The sequence below is a fragment of the Orcinus orca genome, chromosome 8, assembly GCF_937001465.1.
Source record: "Orcinus orca chromosome 8, mOrcOrc1.1, whole genome shotgun sequence".
Classification (NCBI taxonomy): domain Eukaryota; kingdom Metazoa; phylum Chordata; class Mammalia; order Artiodactyla; family Delphinidae; genus Orcinus; species Orcinus orca.
The window spans coordinates 38033732-38058682 of NC_064566.1; the positions used below are offsets into that span (position 1 = coordinate 38033732).

At 40.7% G+C, this 24951-nt stretch overlaps 1 protein-coding gene across 18 annotated transcripts in view; it reads left to right on the forward strand.

Moving 5' to 3' along the window:
- Positions 1-24951, forward strand: part of SERGEF (secretion regulating guanine nucleotide exchange factor) — a 218441-nt gene that overhangs the window by 59145 nt on the left and 134345 nt on the right. The window contains exon 11 of one of the 18 annotated variants that reach the window (XM_033416174.2): positions 61-5770. The exons of the other annotated variants lie outside the window; for them this stretch is intronic. The gene's annotated coding sequence lies outside the window, so the exon portion shown is untranslated. Of the gene's footprint in view, positions 1-60; positions 5771-24951 lie in introns of those variants that run through there. 18 annotated transcript variants of the gene reach the window in all.

Genomic DNA, 24951 nt, shown 5'->3' on the forward strand with positions numbered 1-24951 from the left:
ATCTGTAGTTTTATTTCCATGTGATCCTTTTTGTGTAAGATTTTTTTTTTTTTTTACTAGCCTGGAGCATGCACATCATTTGATGATAGAGTCTGTGTGAAGGAGCAACCAATAGAAGAAGGACTTGGGAGAATCAAGTGACTTTACATTGTCTTTTGATTCTTGGACAAACTGCTTTACTTCTCTGAACCTCTGATTTTGCAACTGTCAGATATGATACTGCTTACTAGGCTTGCCTCTGCAAGTTGTTGTCAAAATGATTATGAATATGAAAGCATTTTATAACCGTGAAGCAACAAACAAATGTAAGTTAAGTTGGTTGACTTCTCTGTCATATGCAGTCTTCTGTGGGTTTTCAGGAAACTTCCATTTCTTGTAGCTCTTTGCAAATTGTTGTCAGTTATTAAAGAGCTGGAGTTTGATATGAATCATTTCCATGATTCTTGTGTTCCTCTTTATCCATTATTACCTGTCAGTGCATTTGAGCATTGGACTTGGAAAGTGACAACAGGGAGGATATCTAGAGTCCTACAGCTTTCTGAATGGGATGTGACTGATGGTATAAATCTCCTACAGGTAAGAGCTGAGGACTTGGGAGCAGAGAGATCTAGGGGCAGTGTCAGGGAAAAGAGTTGTTGGCCAGGTTTCTTGAGTCTTTGGTAGAGCTTCTTAGAGGAGTTGAAATTGAAAGGCTGAGGGAGACTGAGTTTGGTGGGTGAGAAGATCAAGGCTTTTCAGTCTTCTGAAGGATCTATAGGAAGAGACTGGTTCCTTCTGAGATGATAAACCTGGTGATGGTATTGGCAGGCTTGGGTATGAGCACAGAGGTTGGCAATTAAGAAAGACTTGATGGGGAACATTAGGATTTTTAAGAAATAATAATAATGATAGCTCCTATTTGTTGAACATTGACTATGTACCACACATTGTGCACTGTATAAACATCACTTTCAATTCTTACCTCATTTCCATGGAGCAGGGTACATCCCCATTTTGTAGATGGGGAAACCAAAACTTGGGGAAGTAACTTGTCTGTGGACACAGCTAGGGAGTGGCAGAGATAACACAGTGGCAGTGTCCTGGACTAATGGACATCCAGGTGACTGGATGGTGGTTGTTCAGGCTGGAGGGCAAAGAGGTGACTGAGAATGGTGCTCACCACCCCCTCCTAGACATCCAGATGGTGCCCGAAGAGGTAGAGCCTGTGACAGTTCCTTCTCCCCTCTTTGGTGTCTGGGCACAGACTAGGGGAGGTGAATGGTTTTCCTTCACCAGAAACTCCCACTTTAAAGCTGCGACAGTGAAGTGTGCCTTTGAAGAGTTGAGAAAGGATATTTTAGTTCCTCATGGTCCTTTCTTGGGCTTCTGTTTCCATTCATACTGGCAACAGGGATGAGTTTCGTAGTATCTCAATCCCAGCCCCCTTACCTGCAAATCCAAGTTGTACCACTTTACAAGGCTCAGATTAGAGCTTCCCTAGTTGATTCTACTTTGGACAACTCCAGTTGCCATTTCAAATATAAACTACTTGAGGGCAGGTACCATGTCTTGGTTGCGGTTGTATCTTTTGTGCGTGGCACAGTGCCTGTCAGAAAGCAGGTGGTTGAGATTTGTTGCAGAATTGAATGGAAACCTCTCCTCACCTGTTACTATTTGATTTTGCTCTAGCATCTGAGCACCTTGTGTGTGGTCATCTTCCAGAGGATAGCATATGGTGCTGGAGAGTGGGCACTGTATTTTAGGATTTGGGGGGAATGTCATACCCTGAAGGGCATGGGGCAAGGGGCTAGGTCACACAGCAGGCACTTGAAGAAGCCTCGGGGATTTGAGCTCCACCTACTCAGAAGCAGGCTTGGAGAGGTCTGCCGGCGGTGGGGATAGCTGTAGGTTGCTGACAGAGTTGTGATATATTCGTTCTGGAAGGAGAGGAATGGAAACAGAATGCTGACTCCTCCAGTTGTCTCAGCTTGAGGGTCATAGAAATATAAACATCTTTCTCAGTCCGCAGTGCTCCATTCCTCAGATGCCTATTTAAGGGGAAGAGCACAGAGGCAAGAAAATGGTACATTTCCCTTTGCACCCCTCAAGGTGAAATTTCTGCTACTGTTTGGGGACTTGTGGGAGCAGTTCCATAGTTACTGCTGTACAATGCATTTATCATTCTGCTCCCCTGGCACATTTTGCCAAGCTGCATAATTTCCCCGTTCTTTCCTATACTCACCAGCTCCATGATGATGATGCGTGTGGTGGCCGAAGCCTTCCCGATCGGAGTTTGCGGTGTAGTGGAAAGAGCAGTGTCTCAGCTAATAATGATAGTGGGTAGCATCCGCCAAGTCCCAGTGGGGTGCCGGGGTCTCTGCTAAACACTTTCTAGACATCGTCCCTTTAATCCTCGGGACAACTGAGCAGCATTGGGTTATTATTCCTCAGTTTTTAGATGAGGAGAGTGAGGCTTGGGGGTGGTCACTTGTCCAAGGCCACATGGCTAGTAAGTGAGAGAGTTGTGATTAAAATCCAGATCCTACTGCAAAGCCTATGCTGTGAAATACCAGGATTCCATTTCGAACTCGAATGTTAACTCTCTGTGGGACCTGGGGTCAGAGACTCTGCTTCCTGGGCCTCAGCTTTCCAATCTGTGTAATGACAAGCAATTCCAAGGGTTCTTCCAAAGCTCTAAGGCCACTAACATTCTGGTTTAGTTAGAACTCTTCCCTATCCAGATTTCTTTTTAGCTTTAAGATTTTTTTGTTTGTTTTGTTTCATAGTGGCAGGCTAGTTGCTATGCATTAATTCCACAGTAACAACATTAATATCAGGCAGTTAAGAGTATACATTATATAAAATAGTATGGATCAGTACTCTCCAGTAGAACTTTATATGATGATGGAAATGGTCTGTATTGGTCCAATACAGTAGCTGGTAATCACAGCTGGCTGCTGAGTGCTTGAAATGTAGTTAGTGTGACAGAGGAATTGATTTTAAATTTTATTTTATTTTAATGAATTCAAATTTAAATACCCACATGTGGCTAGTAGCTACTGTATTGGACAGTACAGGTATAGATAGTATAATAATATAAAACCAAATAAAATATAGATTCTTCCATTCACATCTCATCTTTAATTTGTCTCCTATATTCCAACTAAGTCTTATGATTTTCATGTTGATTTTTCCAGAGGTCTAACACTTGATATATTATTACATTTGTATTATGCTTTCAACTTTCAGCATACCCAAACGTACAATATTGCATCATTTTTTTCCTGCCTGTGAGGCATATGGAAAAGATGGATAGTGTTATGCATTTCACAGATAAGGAAACTGAGGTACAGAGGGTTAAATATGCTACCAGGAGCTAAGTAAATACTTTTTGCATGAATAGGTGACTTACCTAAAGCCAGTTTTGGAGCAGTAGAACCAGAATTGGAAACTTAGGTCTTCTGATTCTCAGTCAGAGTTTTCTTTAGTTTTCATATCACTGGTGGGCCAAGCATGGAGAGATTCTGCTCATTAGAGATAATTCTTTTAATGTTAGGTGGGGGACTTTTTCTTTTCATTTGATATTTTTCTGTACTATTTGATTTTTAACTCCATATAGGCATCATCTTAATTATAATAATAAAATAGATATTTGGAAAAATTATATGAAATGCTATGAGGCTGCATATTGGAGCTGTTCCTATTTTGTAGATGTGAGAACTGTCATGCTAGTCAAACAGAGAGGCAGGTTTTCCATGTGTCATCTGTGGTCAGAAGAGGGTTGAATCCCATCTTGATTCCATTTCTGGTAATGGTGGAGTAGTTCTTTTGGACCAAACCCCACAGAAAGCAACTGTAAACTCAGATAAAATGTAAAAAAATAACCACCTGAAGGAAGTGGAGAGTGACCAAAAGCAGGCCCATTCTTCCCAAGTGTCAAGGTCCTGAAAGTCAGGGACAGACTGAGGAACTGTTCCAAATTGAAAGATTCTAAAGAGGTGTGGCAACTAAATGAAACATACAGTTGTGAACTGGATCCTTTTGTTGCACAGGACACTAATGGAACAATTGGTGAAATCTCAATGGAGTCTGAAGTTGTGTTGGTACTCACATACCAGTGTTAATTTTTTAGTTTGTTTTTGTTTTTTGTTTTTGGCCACGCCGCATAGCATGTGGGATCTTCGTTCCCTGACCAGGGATCGAACCTGCGCCCGCTGCATTGGAAGCTCAGAGTCCCAACCACTGGACCGCCAGGGAAGTCCCAATTTTTTAGTTTTGATGGTTGAATTGTTATGTCGAGAGTGTTGATGGTTTTGGTCACAAATACACTAACATGTTTTGGAGTGATAGGGCATCAGTTTGGTAACTGGCTCAGAGATAGTTCAGAAAGAAAATGGAGAAAGAGAGGAAAGGAAATATAGAGCAAAGATGGTAAAATGTTAATATTTGGGAATATGAGTTTTCTTTATATAGTACTGCAACTTTTCTCTGCTTGAATTCATTTCAAAATAAAAAGATTTTAAGACTTCATGCTGAATTTCATCAAAAGCTTTTTCTGCATCTGTTGAGATGATCGATGATTTTTATTCTTCAATGTGTTAATATTATACATCACATTGATTTGCAGATATTGAACCATCCTTGAGACCCCACTTGATCATGATGTGTGATCCTTTTAATGTGTTGTTGAATTCAGTTTGTTAATATTTTGTTGAGGATTTTGCATCTGTGTTCATCAATGATACTAGCCTGTAATTTTCTTTTTTTGTGTAGTGTCTTTGTCTGGTTTTGGTATCAGGGTGATGCTGGCCTTATAGAATGAGTTCGGAAGTGTTCCTTTTTCTGCAATTTTTGGGAATAGTTTAAGAAGATAGGTTTGGTAGAATTATGTTTGGTAGAATTCACCTGTGAAGTTGTCTGGTCCTGGACTTCTGTTTGTTGGGAGGTTTTTTATTCCTGATTCGATTTTATTACTGGTAATTGGCCCGCTCATATTTTCTATTTCTTCCTGATTCAGTCTTGGGAGATTGTACATTTCTAAGATTTTGTCCATTTCTTCTAGGTTGTCCATTTTATTGGCTGAATAATAATGAAAATTTGTGGGATGCAGATAAAGCAGTGCTTTTAGGAAAATTTATATACTTAAGTGCATATATTTGAAAGGACTAGATTCAGTGACTTAAGATTCCACCTTTAGAAGGTAGAAAAAGAAAAGTAAGGCCAAAATAAGTAGAATGAAGGAAACTATAAAGATAGGAGCAGAAATTAATGAAATAAGAAACAAAAAATAGAGAAAAATAATAAACCCAAAACAATTCTTTGAAAATATCAACAAGTATCTAGCTGGACTGATCAAGAAAAAAGAGAAAGAGATCACAAAATACCAGTATCAGAAGTGAAAGTAGGTGTATATATATATATGGAATCCAAAAAAAAAAAAAAAACAGAGTAGAATGGTAGTTGCCGGGTGGGAGAAATGGGGAGATGTTTGTCAAAGGGTTCAGTTATATGGGATGAATAAGTTCTGGAGATTAACGTATAGTATGGTAAGTATAGTTAATAATACTGTATTGTATACTATACTTGCGATCTGCTAAGAGAGTAGTGTATCTTAAGTGTTCTTAAGACACACACACAGTAATTATGTGAAGTGATAGATGTGCTAATTAGCTTGATTGTAGTAATCATTTACAGTGTATACGTAGATCAAATTCCATTGCACATCTTAAATACATACAATTTTTATTTGTCAATTATACCTCAATAAAGTTGGAAAAGGTTTTAACATCCATTTGTGATAATAAATCTAATTCTGGCAAATTAGAAATAGAATGGAACTTCTGCAATCCAATAAAGGGCATTTATAGAAAGCAAATGTCATAATCAATAATGAAAAATTGAAAGTGTTCCTTTTAAGATCAGACTAAGGCAAGTGTGCCCTCTATCACCATTTTTATTCAACATTATACTGGAAGGAGGTTCCTAGTGAGTTCCATAAAGTAAGAAAAGCAATAATAGGCTTAAAAATGAGAAAGTAATAAACCTGTTTTTATTCACAGATGACATAATTGTTGACATAGAAAATCTTAAGGAATCTATAAGATAACTTTAGATAGAACCAAGAAGTGAATTTAACAGAGTACAGAGTCAACAGTCAGAAATTGATTACATTTTTTATACAGCAACAACAAAAAATTGGAAGATCTTAAAAAATTATTTTACAATTATGTTACAAAGCATAATAAAATATTTAGGTATAAACTTTAAAAAAAATCTGAAAAGACTGTACATAAAAACTGTAAAACACTGCTGTGAGAAGTTAAAGAAGACCTAAATAAATGGAAAGATAAATCACATTCATGGATTGAAAGACTCAGTGTTGTCAGTCCTCCCCAAGTTGACTTATAGATTTAAAGCAATCCCAATCAAAATCCTAAGAGGCTTTTCTTCTGGTAGACATCGACAAGCTAATTCTAACATTTATATGGAAACGTAAAGGACCTTGAATGTCCAAAGCAGTCTTGAAAAGGAAGAAAAGTTGGAGGATTCACATACCTAACTTGAAGATTTGCTATAAAACTACAATATGTCAACAACAAAAATAAAAATAACTTGATTTAGAAATGAACAAAAGAACTTGAATAGGCATGTCTTCAGAGATGATATACAAATGGCCAATAGCATATGAAAAGATGCTCAGCATCACTAATCATTAGGGAAATGGAAATTAAAACCACAATGAGATACTACCTCATACCCATTAGGATAGCTACTATGGAAAAGAAAAGAAAAGAAAAAAAATAACAAGTGTTGGCTAGGATGTAGAGAAATTGGAACCCTCGGGCACCGTTCATGGAAATGTAAAATGGTGCAGCTGCTGTGGAAAACAGTATGGTGGTTCCTCAAAATATTAAAAGTAAAACTGCTATATAATCCAGCAATTCCACATATGGATATGTAGTCAAAAGAATTGGAAATGGGATCTTGAAGAATGTTCATAGCAGCATTACTTACAATAGCCAAAAGGTGGAAGCCACCCAAGTGTTCATTGACAGATGAGTGGATGAGCAAAATGTGGCATATCCATACAATGGAATTATTACTGAGCCTGAAGAAGAAAGGAAATCCTGACACGTGCTACAGCAAGGATGAACCTTGAGGACATTATGCTAAATGAAATAAGCCAATCACAAAAAGGTAAATAGTGTGCGATTCCACTTATATGAGGTATCTAGAGTAATTAGAATCATAGACTGAAAGTAGAATCTTTATGCACTATGGCCCCAAACTGGGACCAGTCCAAGCATCCAACAGTAGGAGAATGGATAAAGAAATGTAGCATATTCATGCAATTCAGAAGGAGCGAAGTGATACATCCAACAACATGGATGAAATCTCAAAAAAGTTCTGAGTGAAAGAAGCCTTGTACAAAAGACTACATCCTGCATGATTCCATAAATATGAAATTCTAACAGACAAAACTAAAATCAATAATATATATTCAATTAGGTACATATTATCGTCTCTGTCTTACACATGGGGACACTAGAACTCAGAGAAGATAAGCACCTGGCTCAAGGCTGCACAGCAGGTCAGTGGCAGAGCTGGGCCTGCCACCCAGATTCCCAGTCTCTTCCACTATCCCAGGTGGCCTTGTTAGCTTTCTGGGATATTAGTACAATGAGAAGAGTGCCAAGGGTGCGAGGTGGCTCAGTTTTCCTCTGACTCCTCTTTTTGGTCTGAAAAGTGGTCTTCCAGCTTCCGTGTGGAGCCTACTAGAATGGACTCAGTTGATTTGCTAGACCCCATTCTGCTTTCCTCTTCTTTGCTAGACTGGAAGAGGGAAGGAGCGGCCCGGGTGGAGAGTGTACTGTCTGCATTATTAGAAAGGTTTTCATAGGTCTCTTTCCTCTGCAGTTAACACCTTTAATTAAAAATAAAATGAACAAACAACTGTGTTCCTTCTCCTTTCCAAATATTGCTGAGAATCTTTGTGGCGTTGTTCTTGGTTGCATGTCCTGATGATGTCTAAGCACTAAGTGCAAATTGAGAAAGGGACTGAGAACGTCATTACCAAAGAGGTTTTCTCAAGGGGAATGACTGAATCTAGAATAGAACAGCCATCTGCTGCCAGATGGACAGGGCGCCACTGAGCTATAAATTTGACCCAGGGGCTGGCCTTTTCCTTGTGTTTGCACTTTGGGGATACACCTTGTGTCTTTGCTTCCTGCTGACTCATTGACTCCCCCTTCCCCACCCAGGCTGCCCGGGCCCTCAGGAGTCCTGCTGCCTGTGATGTCTAGGCAAACCCGCATGATCCAGCGGAAGCCAGCAGCAGCACGCTGTATTCACCTCAGCAGCACGCTGAGGTGGATTTTTCTGTCCACACTCAAATGCTCTTGCCTGATTTACCTTGATACTTCATTACCCTAGAAGCCGACAGGCTAGGGAGGGAGGTGGAGACAGGTCAGTGGGTGGATAAAAATCAGAGTAATGAAGTCCACCGTCCCTTTTATGTTAGGAAGAAAAAACCCTTATGTTTCCTGCCTTGTCATCCAACTTGTTTACTATGAATATATACTTTTCTACTCTCACTTCTTTCCTCTACCCTAATCTTCCTTCCTCTTTCTTCTTATCCTGCCACTCTCTCTTCCTCTCAGCCCTGCCCCACCTTCTACTCTTGTATCATTTATTTTCTGAGAATATGAAAATATGGAATGGTAGGGAGAATACAGCACATCACCAAATTCCTGCCCCTTCCCCAGGTAATAGAGGCACCATCTTAAAGAGGGAGTCAAGAATATGACATTCCCTCATTCAGAGTTTATCACATTTGTTAGACTCTGTCCCACACAGTGAACTGTCTGATGAGAGCAAGGCTACAGCCAAGCTAAGGAGGACCAAGAAACCAAGGTGAAAATGGAGCATCTTTCCCTCGCACTCATCTGTTTCATCAATTCAGTCCCCTTTGATAGCCACGAGTATCCCTGCCTGTCTCCTCTGGGGAGCAGTGTGGATGATTGTAGCTTTGTTTATGCATCTCCTTAGCATTAAGATGCTATTTGTTCACTTTGTTTAACTTGGTTCTGTATCAGCCATCCGGGGGAGCAGGGCCTCTCCTGTCTCCTCATACCCTCCTTCCTAGTATGTGCTGTCATTTCCTGTTTGCCCACTGTCAATTACTCCTGAGTCCCAAGTATGAACTTCATATATCCCCATGTTGCAGTCACTGACAACTTAAAATAATGACTAAAGTCTCCTGCAATCCTGAACCCACAGGAGGTGGGAGGGTCTGGGGCTCCTCATGGTATCAGGGGTCCTAGAGTCCCTGGAGAGTCAGGGATTCTGTAATGTCACACATTGAACTGGAAGAAGTCAGGACACCCAGGCTTAGACCCTGTAACCCGGTATTCTAGCCAGTAACTTGCTGCATGGACTTCAACAAATCACTGTCCTTCTTTGAGTCTTAGTTTTCCCATTTTTCACAAGCTTTGTTGCCTGCAGGGGCATTCTGTATTTTGACCAAGCCATACAAGTACTCAGGTGTATTGTTTTTTAAAACACTTGGTGGACCAAACAAATGGTGGGACAAACGAAAAACATCTGAGGGTTGTATTTGACACTCTCACTTGTCCTTTCCTCCATGCCATATCTGGACCACAGCTGCAGAGCAAAGCCTTAGGACCAGTTTAGATCCTCAGGGAAGTTAGCATGAGGACTGTATCTGAGAGTCAGTAGCAGGGGTCCTAGCGACATGTTTGCTGGGCAGAAGGGCCTTTACCACTTGGGGTGTTGGAAGCTGGTAAGGGCACAGTGGCCACTGGCTGCTAAGATTGGTCCCCTAGAGGGTGTCTCTTTCTTGGCCACTGACTGCTTGCTTTACTCCTCATAGCACATACAAGCACATGCTTAGCACAGCTAAGCATCAGGGTACTAGGCAGGAAGGGTGGGACCAGTCCAACCCAGCTCTGCCCTGCCAACAATGCAAGACACATGCTGAAGGTGGAGGGATTTCACAGAAGGCTGTAGAATCCCAAGTTCTGAAAGTCTGACCTAATCAAGGGCCGTATGGTCACTGGGCAATGCTTGAACCCTCTCCCTGGGTATTCCGTTTTAGGATAGTTCTTACTGTTAGAAAGCTCAGCCTTCATATTTGTGTTTATCACTACTCTGGGAGGTAGGTAGGACAAGGATTTTTTTAAACTAATTTTTAATTTCTTGTTGTAAAAATAGTGCGTGCTCATTGCAGAATTATAGAACACCAAGATCATCCATAATTTCACAGTTTAGCAAAAATGACTTGTAACATTCTAATGCATTTTTCCGTTTTTTTCTACATGTATTAAAAAACACAAAAAACACCACAAGATATGCATATTTTATGTTTGCTTTATATACAGATTTTCCACCTGCAATTATATTGGGAACATTTACCCCATATCGTTAAATATTCTTTAAAAAAATTATTTAACATTAAAAATAACATTTTATTATTTCGATATGCCATAATTTATGTGGTTATTTATGGAAGTGTAGGTTGTTTCCAGTTTTTTGCTACTGAAAATTATGCTGTGATCAGCATCTTTGAACTTAAAAATTTGGTCAAATCTCTGATTATTTTCTCAAGAAGGATTTCTAGGAATAGGATTCCTGGAACAAAGGATATAGAATTTTTAAGGACTCTTTTTTTTTTTTTTTAAACAACATGTGCTTTTATTTATTTATTTATTTAGGCTGCGTTGGGTCTTCGTTGCTGCGTGCAGGCTTCTCTAGTTGTGGCGAGTGGGGGCTACTCTTTGTTGTGGTGCGCAGGCTTCTCATTGCGGTGGCTTCTCTTGTTGTAGAGCATGGGCTCTAGGCACGCGGGCTTCAGTAGTTTTGGCATGCGGGCTCAGTAGTTGTGGCTTGTGGGCTTAGTTGCTCCGCAGCATGTGGGATCTTCCCAGACCAGGGCTTGAACTCGTGTCCCCTGCATTGGCAGGTGGATTCTTAACCACTGCACCACAGGGAAGTCCTTTAAGGACTCTGAACGTGCACACACACACACACACACACACACACACACATATTTAGCATTTCTCAGATTTATTGCCAATAAAACTGTTATTTTGCAAAACACAAACAGAAGGAGCCCTTGAGTGTTTGCTTTGACAGATATTTTAAAAAACTTTATTTTTTTAAATTTTATTTTTTTTAAATTGAAGTATAGTTGATTTACAATGTTGTATTAGTTTCTGGTGTACAGCAGAGTGATTCAGTTATATATAACTATATACTATTTTTCAGATTCTTTTCCATTATAGGTTACTACAAGGTAGAATATAGTTCCCTGTGCTATAAATAGGAAATTGTTGTTTATCTATTTTATATATAGTAATGTGTATCTGTTAATCCCAAGCTCCTAATTTATCCCTCCCCCCCCCGACCTTTCCCCTTTGGTAACCATAAATTTGTTTTCTGTGTCTGTGAGTCTGTTTCTGTTTTGTAAATAAGTTAATTTGTATCATTTTTTTAATATTCCACATATAAGTGATATCATGTGATATTTGTCTTTCCCTTTCTGACTTACTTCACTTACTATGATAATCTTTAGGTCCATCCATGTTGCTGCAAATGACGTTATTTCATTCTTTTTCTATGGCTGAGTAACATTCCATTGTGTGTGTGTGTGTGTGTGTGTGTGTGTGTGTGTGTGTGTGTGTACACACACACCACTTTATCCATTCATCTGTCAATGGACATTTAGCTTGCTTCCATGTCTTGGCTATTGTAAATAGTGCTGCTACGAACATTGGGGTGCGTATATCTTTTCGAATTAGAGTTTTCATCTTTTCCGGATATATACCCAGGAGTGGGATTGCTGGATTGTATGGTAGCTCTGTTTTTAGTTCTTTAAGGAACCTGTATCCTGTTCTCCATAGTAGCTGTACCAATTTACATTCCCACCAACAATCTTGACACATATTTAGTAAGGCAAGAGTTATTAAAGTTTGCATTTCATTCCTTGATCCCTATGCTGATCACTGCTCTAGTGGTAGATGCCTGAGTGTCTAAAGCATCTCATTTGAAAATTTCCTGTACCCCTCAAATGGGGAAGGGATTTTAAAGGGACTTTAAAGTGCTCTTCCCATCCTCAACCCTATTGAATGACACCCCTAATTTGCGAGTCTCTCTGTGAGGGGCTCGCTTGTTTCCTTGGTCAGAGCCACACCCATACCAGAGTGCAGGCCCTGGAGAGCAGGAAGCCTCTTTTTTACCTTGGATTGAATGAGGGGTTAGCCTTCCCTATTAGAACATGAAAAAAATGCTGTTCTGTTACTTGTCAGATGAGAATAATGCATGTGAAAACACATTGAAACCGGCAACGAACTCTATAAATGTGATGTGTTATTACAGGGTTATTTTGGATTCAAATAATAATGCTAATATAATTACTGAGATATATAATGCTTTTGGCATATTAAAGGGTGTTGAGATTTGAATGATAGCATGGAACTTAAGAGAATATTTACTCTGACCCCCTTATTTTATAGATAAGGCAACTGTAAGGCAACTGAGGTTCAGAGAACTTAATCATCTTATCCAACGTCCCATAGCAGAATAAGCCTGGCAGCCAGGTCTCCTTACTTCTCTCTCTCTTTTTTCTTTTTTTTGGCAACATTCTTGACTTCTAGAGCCAAGTGCAACAATTAATATCTTGCTCATGTGTGCTTCTAAAGTACCATTTAACATTTTAATTTTATTTTTTATTATTTTTAATTGAGGTATAATTGACATACAACATTATATTAGTTTCAGGTGTACAACATAATGACTCGGTATTTGTATATATTGTGAAATCATCACTATAATTAGTTTAGTTAACATCTGTCACCACACATAGTTACAGAACGTTTTTTTCTTGTGATGAGAACTTTTAAGGTTTACTCTCTTAGCAACTTTCAAATATGCAATACAGTATTATTAACTGTAGTTGCCATGCTAGACACTACATCCCCATGACTTACTTATTTTATAACTGGAAGTTAGTATACCTTCACCCATTTTGCCCACCCCTCTACCCCTCTCCTTTGGCAGGCACCAATTTGTTCTCTGCATATATGTTATCTTTTTATTATTTAAAAATTTTTTTAATTTTAAGATTACACATATAAATGAGATCATATGATATTTGTCTTTCTCTGATATATTTCAATTAGCATAATGCCCTCAAGGTTTATCCATGCATCCGTGTTGTCACAAATGGCAAGATTTCTTTTTTTCTTTTTTTACATCTTTATTGGAGTATAATTGCTTTACAGTGGTGTGCTAGTTTCTGCTTTATAACTGTACTCAAAAAAAAAAAAAGAAAAAAAATTGCGTTCTTCAGCCTCCATTCCCTGAGAGCCCCTCTGTTGGCCAAACCAGAAACCTGCCCCTCAGTCCAAAGTTCCTGGACAAAGCATATAGGCCTCTTTCTCAGAAAGTCTGGGGGTATGTTTCAGTTTGCTGTCTGTGCAGTGCCCTGGGAGTGGTAGTCTGCCAAGGACTGTCTCTCCAATTGTTAATCCCATGGGACCCAGGAACACAAGGCCCCCAGCCTCCAGAGCCAGGTGATCAGAGGGCTTCCCCTGGGTGGCAGCCACAAAAACTGGGTCACCAAACATAAAAACCGAATCACCACAGGTGTGTTGAAGCTCCCCTCTCTAAGATACTGGTGCTCTGGGGCAAGGCAGAGGGAGAGTGTGAAGATGGCACTTACCAAAAAAAAGAAAAAACAGAAAAGAAAAGGAAAAGAGAAAAAGAAAAAGAAAATTTAGAGAAAAAAAGAAAAAGAAAAAGAAAAAAGGAAAGTACAAAGAAAAGAAAAAAGATGGTACCTACTGGCTTTAGCAAGGCAGAGAGAGAGCTCCCAACAGCCTCAGTCCCTGGAGAGTATCCCAGCAGGCCTCTGCCCCTCAGACCAACATTTAAAATTAGGGAATGAGTCTCATTCACATAAAGTGGGCGTTTTTCAGATTGCTGCTTCTGCATTGGTCCCTGGGGCAGGTGAGTCTGTGCCCAGGCCCTTTAGGAGACCTTCCTCAATTTACCACAGCCCCATGTAAGCCTTGTTGGTCTTCAAAGCTAGATGTTCTGGGGGCTCGTCTCTCAGGTGGCAGTATTAAAATTTGGGGTGTTTGATGTGGGGCACAAACCCTTTGCTCCTCTGGGAGAAGCTCTGGGTTTTGAGTTCCCTCCCGATTGTGGGTTGCTGTGCCAGGCATGAAAATTATGGCAGGGTTGTGCCTTTCCTAGCTGTTTTGATGAATCTTCCCTCTCATTTGCCCAATGTGAAGGGGTTGCTCTGCCAGTATTTAGGTTTTCTTCGGAGGAAATTGTTCCATATATCGCTGTGGATTCAGTGTGTCAATGGGAGGAGTTGAGTTCGGGATCTTCCTACATCGTCATTTTCCTGTTTAACATTTTTACCAAAGAGTTTTAACACTCTGCTTGTTATATTACACTTATTTGCTTTGTATGCCATTTAAAAAAGTAGATAGAGTCCTGGAAAATTTCAGATAGACTTACCATTAGATTATTTCTTCTTCCGAGTTAGTGAGCCTGAAGTAGCAAGAATGATAGCACATACATACATATTCTTATCAGGTACATAAAGACCTAATGACTAGTCTCTGAGGAAATGTACCAGTTGCAACCTCTAACCTCCCACCCTGGTGCCTTCATCCCCCTTCTTTACTTTATTGCCTTCTAATATACTATATACTGTACTCATTTGTTTTGTTTATCTTCTGTGTTCTTCTACTAAATTCTAAGTGCCGTGAGGGCAGGATTTTTTTTTTTTGTACCTTTTAACTTCTCAATGCTTAAATCAGTGCCTGGCACACAGTAACATTTGATAAATATTTATTGTAGGAGTGAATGAATAATTCCCAAATTAGTTTGGGATGGAGACCTGGGATCTAATTCTAGTTCCTAATCAACTGTATGAGCTTGGGCAAGTCTTTCTTCTTTTGGGGTCTCCTTTTAGCATCTGTAAAATACAATCAGTGGATCTGTAAGGTTCTTTCTAGCTCTAACATTTCATGACTCTATGCATCCTTAGTTTTTAAATGCTTAGTAGTAATAGAACAATTTTTTGTTTTATTTTCAAGTAAAATTTTATACAGAATCTCAAAACCTAAAACAGATAAAAACGGAACTATTCTGAATGAATTGGGCATAGGGGTAGGAATGTGGGGAGCGGGAGAAAGAGACCTTACAACTTGGCTGCCTGCTAGCAGGCCTGCTCTTCATGGGCGCTCCAGAGGTGTGTCTAAGAAACACAAGGTCTCTCTAGGACACAGTTTGAAAACACTTTCTCTAGGTTAAGTGAGAAATGGGACGTAGTCATACATCTGAGTAAAATTCTGTTTGTGCTCAGATATGGATTTGAAGGAGATGTTGAATAAATGAAAAAAGGTGTGGTTTAGATGGTGGAATTGTAGATGGAGTTTTCTTTCTGCAAATAATTTTATTTATTGTTATACAAAAATAAAATTAGGATAAACTTTTTTTGGTTCTGTGATTTTATTAGAAACTCATTTGGTTGAGGTTTCTTTTCTTTCTTTTTTTTTTTTGTGGTACGTGGGCCTCTCACCGCTGTGGCCTCTCCCGTTGTGGAGCACAGGCTCCGGATGCGCAGGCTCAGCGGCCATGGCTCACGGGCCCAGCTGCTCCACGGCATGTGGGATCCTCCCGGACCAGGGCACGAACCCGTGTCCCCTGCATCGGCAGGCGGACTCTCAACCACTGCGCCACCAGGGAAGCCCTGGTTGAGGTTTCTTAATACATCTTGGTCTCTAGTTCCTTTTTCTTCCAGGGCTACAAATCTCATATAGCCTGAGGCCTAGAGGTCTGTTTCTTTTGGAATTGTCAGAGGATTAAGCATCTTTATGAAGTTTTTAACCTTAAGATTCCCCTACCACTAGTCCCATCAAGATGAAGTGGACCATTTTTATAGTTAATAGTAGAGCTGATGTCTAAGCCATGGGTCTTACGTGGAGGAGAGCTATCAGACATATGGGTTTAACAGGACAAGGAACAGGCAGTTTCTTATCTCTGTAACCGGATTGAACTCTGTCTGGGCACCAGCTGGGAGGCAACTAAGCTAATATTTGTCTAGCTCTGTGATCTGAATTGTTTGAGGGATTGTTTGGCTTGTTTAAATTTGAGTATCCACTAATAATTAAGAGAGGTTGAAAGCTCTTGTTTTGTTGAGTACATATTTACCATGTATTATATTACCTTTTATTAATATGGCAGCTCAAGAAACATTCAGAGTAAATTGTCTATGGACTCATTGGTTGGTATTCCTTCCTGGATAATAGCAGTGATAAAAATACCCAGATAATACCTTTCATTCAAGGATCTCAACACTTTTAAAAAATCCTAGTGTATTTCATTATTCAATTTATTCTAAAAATCACTTGAGTCTTGTTAATTCTGTGAGCATTTTGAAACTGTATGTGTAAGCATAGAGGTACCACCTTTAGTAGACTTTCTTGTAGCTGGCATCATAGGAAAAGCAGAGCCTCTTACTGATTGCCCCAACTGAATGGTCCCATTTGTTGCTATGGTAACTCTAACATCATATTTGGGATTATTCAAACTCAATTTTTCCAAAGACACTTATTTTGATGATCCAAAATCTGAGTATCTAACAACACTGAAAACCATTTTCTAGTTTTCCTACCTGCCTATCTTGATATCTGTGATCCTTAAAGCAGCATATTTTTCTTTGTCTAATTTTGAAATCTTTTCAAAGTACTTTATTCTTCAGTGGATGGTTTGTTTGCTTGTTTGGTTTGAATTTAGGGAAATCTAGGTACTATCTCACTATAACAACTCCTTGTTTTCTCAGCTGCTCATCACAAAAATGTGGTGAATTTTGGCAAAGATTATTGTTTCATTTAATATACGAGGAAGCTGAAGCCCAGAGAGATGAAGTGGCTTTCCCCGGGTGACAGTCAGTAGAAGCGAGCAAATACCAGAACCCAGGTCTCTCGATTCCCAGTTTAGTGCTTTTTCTAATAGAGGTCCAACTCAATGCACGTCATTTTTGTTCCTTAGTCTGCCATTTGGCTGTCACAAGATGACATTAATCAGTCAATACAGATTAAAATGAGAGAAAATCAATGGGAGCCAGTAGTGAATTGGAACAACATCATTAAATTTACAACCCTCCAAGCCCAGCTTCCATTTAAAATGAAAGATGTTAGAAATAAACTATCTTTAGATGGATTTATGATTAACCATGTATATCTTTTCCTTTGTGACCTGTAGAAACTCAGATCATTTCTACAGGAAATTCGCTGTTACAGTACAGCTGACTTTTCATTATTATTGTCTTCCTCAGTATTTAACATTCTGTGGTGTGCTGGAGGAAAATTGCGTTTGGATCATAAAATTAGATCTAACTTGACATTGAGTTTCATTCCAGGAAAATAGATATTTTAAAATCAAATGTACTATCTTAAAATTTAGTTGCACTAAAATATTAATGTATAACTCTGTATAGCCTTTATCATCATGGGCATTTTTTATTCCATTTTAAAATGTTATGATACTCTTTAATTAAGAGTTAATTCACTGACTGAATTAACATGCATAAAAGCAATCCATTGCTCATAATGCTCTCCCTTCCCTCAGTGACCCAACTGCAAGTTGCTCTGCATCACCATTCCCACCACAAAGCAATAAAAACAAGAAAAGACAAATCAAAATAAAAGCTTTTGGACCGCAGCTAAACTGCGCTGGGTTTATTTCACCATCTGGTGGCAGAGACCAAGAACAGTTCTCCAAAGAAGGCACATGAAAAGATGCTTAATATAGCTAATTATTAGAGAAATGCAAATCAAAAGTAGACTGAGGTATCACCTCACACCAGTCAGAATGACCATCATCAAAAAGTCTACAAATAATAAATGCTGGAGAGGGTGTGGAGAAAAAGGAACTGTCTTACATTGTTGATGGGAATGTAAATTGGTACAACCACTATAGAGAACAGTATGGAGGTTCCTTAAAAAGCTAAAAATATGGCTTACCATATGATCCTACAATCCCACTTCTGGGCATATATCCAGAGAAAACCATAATTCAAAAAGATACATGCACCCCAATGTTCATTGCAGCACTATTTACACTATTTATTAGCCAAGACATGCAAGCAACCTAAGTGTCCATCAACAGATGAATGGATAAAGAAGATGTGGTATATTTATACAATGGATTTATTACTCAGCCATAAAGGAGAATGAAATAATGACGTTTGCAGCAACATGGATGGACCTAGAGATTATCGTACTAAGTGAAGCAAGGCAGACAAAGACCAATTATTATATGATATTGCTTATATGTGGAATCCAAAAAAATGATACAAATGAACTTATACACAAAACAGAAATAGGCCCACAAACATAGAAAACAAACTTATGGTTACCAAAGGGGAAGTGGGGGTGGGGAAGGGACACATTACGAGTTTGGGATTAACATATACACACTGCTATATATAAAATAGATAACCAACATGGACCTAGCACAGGGAACTCTACTCAATATTTTGTAATAACCTATAAGGGAAAAGAATCTGAAAAAAATATATATGTCTGTATAGCTGAATCACTTTGCTACACACCCAAAACCAACACAACATTGTATATCAACTATACTCCAATTAAAAAATATATATCTCGGGCTTCCCTGGTGGCGCAGTGGTTGAGAGTCCGCCTGCCGATGCAGGGGACAGGGGTTTGTGCCCTGGTCCGGGAGGCTCCCACATGCTGTGGAGTGACTGGGCCCGTGAGCCATGGCTGCTGACCCTGCGCGTCCGGAGCCTGTGCTCCGCAACGGGAGAGGCCACAGCAGTGAGGGGCCCGCATACCGCAAAAAAAAAAAAAATATATATATATATATATATATATATCTCTCAACATTCTTTCATTACCTCTTTTCTCTTTCTTGGGCTGGTCCTAGCCCCCTCTTTTGTTTGTTATTCAGAGCTCAGCAAATCCTACCTTAAAGAATTTCCTTCTCATACGTACTCACATATTTCTTTCTCCCTCTTTTAATTCCCCCTTCATTTTTTAAATTTAGTGACGTCACAACATTCATTGCTCCTTCCTTTTTTACTTTTCATCATCCTATTTATGAGTCCAAAAAAAAAAAAGTGACCTTATTTGTGGTTGCTAAGAGCCCTGCTAGTGAATGTGTGGGAACACCCTCTAAAGTGACGAGTTCTCAGCTGAAGGGACAGAAAAGGCTTATATTTGGTAGTGAAGTATCGCACAGGAAAAGGCCTGGGGCCTTATGCCTCAGAGGCTCCTGAATATGCGAAGACATTCCCTTCTGCATCAGAACCAGCATTTCTGTCTCTTCCTTCCTCTTCTAATAAACATGCTTTTTCCAAAATATGAACCCTTAAGATAATTTTAAAAACCTATTTCTTACCTGGTTTTTCTCTTAGGTTTAATGGACAACTTAGTTTTCTACCATTTTTTTTATTGCAAATATTCAGCGTTTGGGATGCTCTAAGGCAGTGATTCTCAAACTTGAGCATGCGTCGGAATCACCTGGAGGACTTGTTAAAACAGACTGCAAGGCCCAACCCAAGAGTTTCTGATTGAGTAGGTCTGGGATGGAGCCTGAGAATTTGATTTCTAGCAAGTCCGCAGGTGGTATTGATGTTGATGGCCTGGGACCACACTTTGAAAACTCACTGCCCCAGCGTTATGTGGCCTCTCTGGTGTGGATATCAGGCAGTGTTTTGCAATCCATTCTTTGGCCTGAGTGCCTGCAGAGACCATTTTCCTGCATATAGACCTGGTTCCCATCTGCCACTTTTTCTTCCACAGCTGAGACCACTTAACCTGTAACCTCAGACTTTGTTTAAGGACAGAATTTGTGTTCTACCACTGTTTCTCCAGCCCTAAGAAGAATGGCTGGTATATATTAAAAGGTACTTAGTTGGGTATGTGTTTGGTGGTAAGGGTGGATATTGTTGCAAGGCAGCAGGCCTGGGGTATTGAGCAACATTTATAGTATTGTTTCCATAAGAGAAAGGCTCTGGGTTATGAATGGATTACATTACACTGTGTAGCATTACTTGTTTTGAAGTAGGCATTATATATTTGCCCCCATGTCTCTTCTGATAGTAGTCTGATTTCCAGTGCAGGTCAACAATTCATTAAAGGTATTGCTTTTGTGATGGAAACAAAGTAAGGAGAAGATTGTTTTCTGGGTCAATTTTATTTAGCAATTTTATTGATTAGTCTTTATAATACTCTTGTTAGTCTTTAAAAAAAAAGACCTGAAATACCCAAGCAAGTGGCAAATGGTAGCTGTTACGGGGAGTGCCTGTGATGATACTGTCTAGTAAATTGCAAGCGCAGAAGGAACAGGTGCAGGGCTGAATCAGGAGAGTAAATAGGCTCAGGAGGGCTTCCCTGGTGGCGCAGTGGTTGGGAGGACTGCAGGGGACACGGGTTCGTGCCCCGGTCCAGGAGGATCCCACGTGCCGCAGAGCGGCTGGGCCCGTGAGCCATGGCCGTTGAGCCTGCGCGTCCGGAGCCTGTGCTCTGCAACGGGAGAGGGCGCAACGGTGAAAGGCCCGCATACCGCAAAAAAAAAAAAAAAGGCTGAGGAAATACTAAATTAGCTTTTCCTTCTGACCATTTCATCTGCTGTGCAAGTGAAGGTGCAGCAGAGCGTCAGGTCAGTGGTGTGAGCGATTGAGGAGCCCCCCTCTGCCCACTGGTCACAGATGGTAGACATACATCTGGAATCTCAGCTCTTTAGTGCTGAAAGAGCCCTTAGAAATCATCCTAGTCCAGTCCCGTCCATTTACAGATGGTGAAATGAGGCCTAGATAAGGGAAAGACTTGCCCCAAAGCACACATCTGGTAGATGGCAGAGTCTGGACAGGAATCCTGCCTGGAGTCTAGGTCTACTAGCGCTCCTCCCATTGCACTGCACTGCTTTCCCCTCACCGGTCTTACAAAGTAACTGTAGCCCATTGTAGACTTTTGGGTTCCCTCCAGTTACCTACAGACAGCAGGTTTGGGGAAGAGAGTTATGTGTGCTTTTTTCCGAATGCTTCAAAGGCCATTTTCTGGCCTGAGGAATGAGCTCAGTCTCTGCTACCTTCTCCCAAAGCCACAGCCATTTGATCTCCAATTGCAGGCTTGGTCCCGGGCCCAGTGTTGTACCTTGATCAGGTAGATTTAAGAAGCTCAAGTTCACAGCCTGGGAGTCACTAAGATGTCATCTGGGCTGCTGCTACCCCTGTCCTGACTTACCCAGTTCCAATCTTGTCACTCTGTGCCTGATTCCTGTCTTGATAAGTTGATAAGTTCCTGTAGGATTGGGACCCTGCCTTGCTGTTATGAATTCTTTTTTCACTGTAGAAGAGTTGAGGTGGGGGTGGGGGTAGGGAAGTATTATTTGTTAAGCATCTATTTTGTGCCAATGACTTTACTCACATATTATTTAATCTTAACCGCATCTTCATGAAGTTTTATTTCATTTTATAGATGAGGAAACTGAGGTGCAGAGAGATCATGGGACTCGCTTAGGGTGTCACAGCTAATGAGTGCTGGAACTGGGGTTCACGTTTGAGTCTTTTGAGCTCCAAATCGCATATTTTTCCCAATATACCTGTCAGGGCCAATGGTTCACCCATAACTCCCAGTTCGTTTATTCGTTTAGGGAATATTTATGGAGTTCTGTTGTATTTCAGCCTCTATGCTAGTCACTAGAGAGGCAATCCCTGCCCACGTGGAGCTTACCATCTATTGGGGAAGACCAAGTAATGATGAGTAGATAGCGTGTTAGAAAGGAGATGCTATGACATGCCTAATCTAGTCCTGGGTGGGGTGAGGGTAGAAATCAAGCAAGACCTCCTGGAGGAGAAACATTTAAGCTGAGGCCTGTGCTGAAGCATGAAAGGACCTTGCACAACAACCTGAAGGAAAGCTAGTGAGGCAGGAACATAGTGAGCAGTTGTGGACTGATATTCTGCTACTTACTAGAAATCCGCTTATGGGGACTTCCCTGGTGGCACAGTGGTTAAGAATCCGCCTGCCAATGCAGGGGACACGGGTTCGAGCCCTGGTCCGGGAAGATCCCACATGCCGTGGAGCAACTAAGCCCTTGCACCACAACTGCTGAGCCTGCCCTCTAGAGCCTGCGAGCCACAACTACTGAAGCCCGAGCGCCTAGAGCCCGTGCTCTGCAACAAGAGAAGCCACTGTAATGAGAAGCCCGCGCACCACAACGAAGAGTAACCCCCGCTTACAGCAAGTAGAGAAAGCCTGCGTGCCACAACGAAGACCCAATGCAGCCAAAAATAAATAAACAAACAAATAAATAACTTTATTTTAAAAAAAAGAAATCTGCTTATGCTGCCTGCCTGCCTAGCACAGTGCCTAGCATATAATGGGTGCCCAGTGAATGCTTGCTGAGTGAAAGCATGATGGATGAAACAATAAATGAATGGCAGTTCTGAAAGCTCATTTTGTTTCTTATATGATAAGTTACCTTGGTGGAATGGTTCCTCCAACTCCTCTTTCTGTTGTTTTGGGTTTCCTCGCTATATTTTGAATGTCCTTACACGTGTTCTGCCTTTCTCTCACAGCCATGGGGTGTCTTCCTGCCTCAAAGAGAGCAAAAGCTGAGCTGCCCTATTATCCTCTTAGTGGCTGCCTTGAGCATGAAGTTTGAAATAGCGTCAGTGATTTGATTTTTTCCTCTGGGGATCTGGCAGTTGAAAATAAATGTAGAAGGAGCCCCAAAGGAGGTTTTTCTTGGGGGCATGAGAGATGACAGCACCAGTTATTGGTGCACTTTGACAATGCAGAGTTATATAAGTGGATGAAAAATAGAGGCTATTCCATCAAAGTCAGCTTGCCTTACTTAAGTGCTTTTATATTCACAAAAGTGGGTGGCCCAGAGTGGTTCTGTAACTCTATTTGCAAATTCCTAGTTCATGGCATAGAGAAATAGAAATCTGTAGATTGAGGTTCAACAAATGTTAATTTAAACAGTGAATGTGTGCTGGGTACTTTCACATTGCATTTAATATCTAAAATATAAACAGTATCCTGTTTCTAAAGAATAAATTTTGAACTTAACAATTCTGGCAGGAGTAGCACAACATTGCAGAACCTGAAATAGGTGAGAATAGCCTACTTGTTAGTATACCTTGGTCCAGAAAAAATTCCAAGCCAATTTGAATCCCAGTTTTTTCCAGATTTAACCTCCTGGGTCTTCTCTTTCTGTTCTAGATTCTGGGCTGAGGAGTAGGCCTAACTCAGTGAATTTGAAGGGCAGTCTTGACTGACGATGACAAAAATGAGGAAATGATCTTTGGTCCTTGTTTGTTTTTCACTGGTTGGTCCATTCATTCATTCACTCATAAAACATTTGCTGAATGACTCCTATGTCTAGACCACCATAGATATAGAGACAAGTTTTACAGTCCTATCCTCACAAAGCTTGCAGTGCCTGGGTAAGACAGATAGGAGCATGCCATACAAGATGAGGGGGGAGTGTTGGGGTGGCATTTAATGCAACATTGATAGTCAGAGAAGGCATCCTAGGAGAAGGTGACTCCTAGAGGTCCACCAGGGGTCTGCTCTCAGTGATGATTCACTAAGTGAGGATGGGGCTGGCCGGAGTCCATTCAGTAAGTACTCAGAGTAATCTTGTCCACGTTCCCCACCACAGTAAGAGTAGGATTATTTAAGAAGGATAATCAGGAAGTAATCAGGAGTCGTATTACCTTGCTCCTTTAGGTTCTGTGTGGGGTTTGGAGGTCTTGAAGATTGATTTTTGGAGGCAGAGTACAACTGTAGCTAATGGCTTATGAAGAATTTTATAGTCAGATCTCCACTTTAGATTTCTATCAGAGTTGGGGAAATCAGGTGGTCAGAAATCCTCCCGGACAATGTATGTAGTTATTGTGTGATCCTGAAACCATAAGGTGGAAGAGGGCCCTTTGGCAGGTGCAATGAGGGGTTTTGGAGCTGGGCTCTGAGGGTTATAAGTTATTTTTTCCATGTCCTTAGGATGAAAAATGGGCACTGTGACATTGAGAGTGCCTCAAGAAAGGAGTCCCTTTCTAACTTGCTGATGACCTGCACAGTCATCAAGTCTGAGCCTCCCCTCCCCTCCCCTCCCATCCTTCCTCCTTCTGTCCCCTCCATTGCTGGGGAAACAGGCAATTGAGATATAGCCTTTGCATAGTGGGTGATGTAGCTCTGCAAACAGAGATGAATAATTCCACAGCGTGGAATAGAATCCCATGTCAGAGGAGCAGGAATGGGGGATGGACAGGGAGGCTGCCTCCCAGGGACACATAGAACTTAGGGCTTAGGATGTTTTCTCTGCTTGTCTCAAAGCCTTGTTGGCTGAATGAGACTTTCTCAGCTGGATGGTCACCAAGCCTGAAGCTGGTCTTCTGCCTGGATCTGGAAGCAAGAACAAGGTTTGTTTAGTCTATGCTTTCAGTTTTTGCTTCTCTCCTCTTTCTGCCCCATGGGACTGACTCCATGTGGGTCTATGACCCCAAAGGTTGTGGCCGTCTCCCACCTCTGTCCTGCTTGTAGGCTCAGGCAGTGTTCCTTTGAGTATGGTCTTACCTGTGGAATTCCAACTGAGACTAAAGTCTTCCGGTAGGTGAGGACAAGTCAGGAGACAGTTGGGGCTGGGAGGAGTGCTGTGGTTTCAGAGGTGACCTCTTTGCTGATTTTAGAGCTCTGTTTAGTGCTTGCTGGCCACCTGCCAGTACAGAAGGAACTCTTGATTCACTAATGCTTGGTTCATGGTTAGACTTCTGTGCATAATTAGTATTTTTAAGTCATTTTATCTAAAGACTTCAAATTTAGAGACTCTAAGCACTTGAGAGATATTTTATGGATCACAGCTGAGTGTAAAAGGATCTTGCAGCATCTCTCC